Here is a 3446-nt window from a genome sequence, read left to right as displayed (position 1 = left end):
TTTTTAATTTTTCGCCGGGCGTCGCAATGCTATTTGAATAAACCTTTTGCCCGTTTGCGTTCTCGTCGGGGCCGGGCCGGGCCGGGGTGCGCTGCCCGCACTACCGCGCGCGCGGGGGCGACACCGAGCGCGCACCCGAGGCACCCCGAGCACACAGGCCACGGTGCAACCCGGGCGTTGTGCGCGCACCCCGGTGCGCCCGAGGTGCTGCGCGCGCACCCAGGTGAAATCGGTGTGCACCTCGGCCAGTGCGCGCTCGGTCGAGTCGCGCACGTTGGCCAAGGTGCACGGTGATGTTTCTTACTCTAAGGTTCCGCACCAGACGCCCGGGACAGGTGAGCGAAGCTGGGCGGGGCCGGGTGCGCGGCCGGGGCAGGTGCACGCAGCTGGAGAGAGCTTTGGAGCACACTTCGGAGCGCACCAATGATGCGCTCCATTCAAAAGTTTCCTGAAAAGGCAAAAAAAGTTGAGATTATAGAATTTCCCACTTGAGAGATTGTAAAAAAAAAAAATTTAAAATGAAGGAAACGCGGGTGCCAAGGTGTGCGCAGCCCAGCCAAGGTGTGCGCACCAAGGCGCCCACCCTGGCGAAGGTGCACGCAAGGTGCGCACCCGAGGCAAACCGGACAATTAACCCAACTTTCGACTTCGCGCGCACCTTGGAGCGCACTTCGGAGCGCTCCTTGGTGCGCACCAATCTTGGGCACCTCGGAGTGCACCATGGCGCCCACCAAGGTGCGCACCCGGGGCAAACCGAGCTCCGACTTCGTGCGCACCTTGGAGCGCACGAAAGGTGCGCACCATGGCGCCCACCAAGGTGCGCAGCCCAGCCAAGGCGTGCGCATCAAGGTGCGCACCCTGGCGAAGGTGCGCACCCGGGGCAAACCGAGCTCCGACTTCGTGCGCACCTTGGAGCGCACAAAAGGTGCGCAACCCAGCCAAGGTGTGCGCACCCCGGTCAAACCGAGCTCCGAATCGTGCGCACCAGAGGTGCACGCCATCGTGCACACCTTGGAGCACACTTCGGAGCCCTCCTTGGTGCGCGCCGATGTTGCGCACCTCGGAGCGCACCCGGGGAAAACAATGCAATTAACCCGACTTTCGACTTCGTGGGCACCTCGGAGCGCTCTCGGGTTCGCACCTCGGAGCACACCGAGGTGCGCACCTTTGATGCGCTGCCTTCACCAATTTCCAGAAAAGGCAAGAAAACATTGAGAAGGTGTGCGCACCGAGGTGCCCACCCTGGCGAAGGTGCACGCGAGGTGCGCACCCGGGGCAAACCGGGCTCCGACTTCGTGCACGCCGCACCTTGGAGCACACTTCGGAGCGCTCCTTGGTGCGCACCAGGGCGCGCAACCCAGCCGAGGTGCCCACCCCGGCGAAGGTGCACGCGAGGTGCGCACCCGGGGCAAACCGGGCTCCGACTTCGTGCACGCCATGGTGCCCACCGCGGCGAAGGTGCACGCGAGGTGCGCACCCGGGGCAAACCGGGCTCCGACTTCGTGCACGCCGCACCTTGGAGCACACTTCGGAGCGCTCCTTGGTGCGCACCATGGTGCCCACCAGGGCGCGCAACCCCGCCGAAGGTGCACGCGAGGTGCGCACCCGGGGCAAACCGGGCTCCGACTTCGTGCACGCCGCACCTTGGAGCACACTTCGGAGCGCTCCTTGGTGCGCACCATGGTGCCCACCAGGGCGCGCAACCCCGCCGAAGGTGCACGCGAGGTGCGCACCCGGGGCAAACCGGGCTCCGACTTCGTGCACGCCATGGTGCGCACCGCGGCGAAGGTGCGCACCCGGGGCAAACCGGGCTCCGACTTCGTGCACGCCGCACCTTGGAGCACACTTCGGAGCGCTCCTTGGTGCGCACCAGGGCGCGCAACCCAGCCGAGGTGCCCACCCCGGCGAAGGTGCACGCGAGGTGCGTACCCGGGGCAAACCGGGCTCCGACTTCGTGCACGCCGCACCTTGGAGCACACTTCGGAGCGCTCCTTGGTGCGCACCATGGTGCCCACCAGGCCGCGCAACCCAGCCAAGGTGTGCGCACCAAGGTGCACGCGAGGTGCGCACCCGGGGCAAACCGGGGTCCGACTTCGTGCACGCCGCACCTTGGAGCACACATCGGGGCGCTCCCGGGTTCGCACCGGCGTTGCGCACCGTGGTGGGCACCTCGGAGCACACCAAGGTGGGCAGCGAGGTGCGCACCTTTGATGCGATGCCTTCACTAATTTCCATAAAAGGCAAAAAAAAAACGAGATTTTAAAATTTCCGTTTTGAAAGATAGTGAGAAAAAGGGAATGCTGGTGCCATCTTGAGCCCGCCCTGGTGCGCAGCCCAGCCAAGGTGTGCGCACCAAGGTGCCCACCCTGGCGAAGGTGCGCGCCCGGGCAATTAACCCAACTTCCAACTTCGCGCGCGCCAGGGTGGGAGCGCACCCAACAACCGGGCCTGGGAAGAGCCAATGCGAGAAACCCCACCAAACGCTCTGACAAAAAAAGAGGGGGCGCTCCAGTAACCCCGCTTCGGAGCGCACCCTGGGCAAACCCAGCCAAGGTGCCCACCCCGGCCAAGGTGCAGGCGAGGTGCGCACCCGGGGCAAACCGGGCTCCGACAACGTGCACGCCGCACCTTGGAGCACACTTCGTAGCGCTCCCGGGTGCGCACCTCAGAGCACACCAAGGTGGGCAGCGAGGTGCGCACCTTTGATGCGCTGCCTTCACTAATTTCCAGAAAAGGCAAAAAAAAAAGGAGATTTTAAAATTTCCGTTTTGAAAGATAGTGAAAAAAACGGAACGCGCGTGCCATCTTGAGCCCGCCCTGGTGCGCAGCCCAGGTAAGGTGCCCACCCTGGCAAAGGTGCGCACCCGGGCAATTAACCCTACTTCCGACTTCGTGCGCGCCAGGGTGGCAACCGGGCCTCGGAAGAGCCAATGCGAGAAACCCCACCAAACGCTCCGACAAAAAAAGAGGCGGCGCTCCAATAACCCCGCTTCGGAGCGCAGCCGGGGCAAACCCAGCCAAGGTGCCCACCCCGACGAAGGTGCACGCGAGGTGCGCACCCGGGGCAAACCGGGCTCCGACAACGTGCACGCAGCACCTTGGAGCACACTTCGAAGCACTCCCGGGTGCCCACCGGCGTTGCGCACCGTGGTGGGCAGCGAGGTGCGCACCTTTGATGCGCTGCCTTCACTAATTTCCAGAAAAAGGCAAAAAAAAATGAGATTTTAAAATTTCCGTTTTGAAAGATAGTGAAAAAAAAGGAACGCGGGTGCCATCTTGAGCCCGCCCTGGTGCGCAGCCCAGGCAAGGCATGCGCACCAAGGTGCCCACCCGAGGTGCACACCCGGGGCAAACCGGGCTCCGACTTCGTGCAGGCCGCACCTTGGAGCACACTTCGGAGCGCTCCTTGGTGCGCACCATGGTGCCCACCAGGGCGCGCAACCCAG

Source organism: Cryptomeria japonica, unplaced genomic scaffold (assembly GCF_030272615.1).
Source record: "Cryptomeria japonica unplaced genomic scaffold, Sugi_1.0 HiC_scaffold_43, whole genome shotgun sequence".
NCBI lineage: Eukaryota > Viridiplantae > Streptophyta > Pinopsida > Cupressales > Cupressaceae > Cryptomeria > Cryptomeria japonica.
This window is presented reverse-complemented; position numbering follows the sequence as displayed.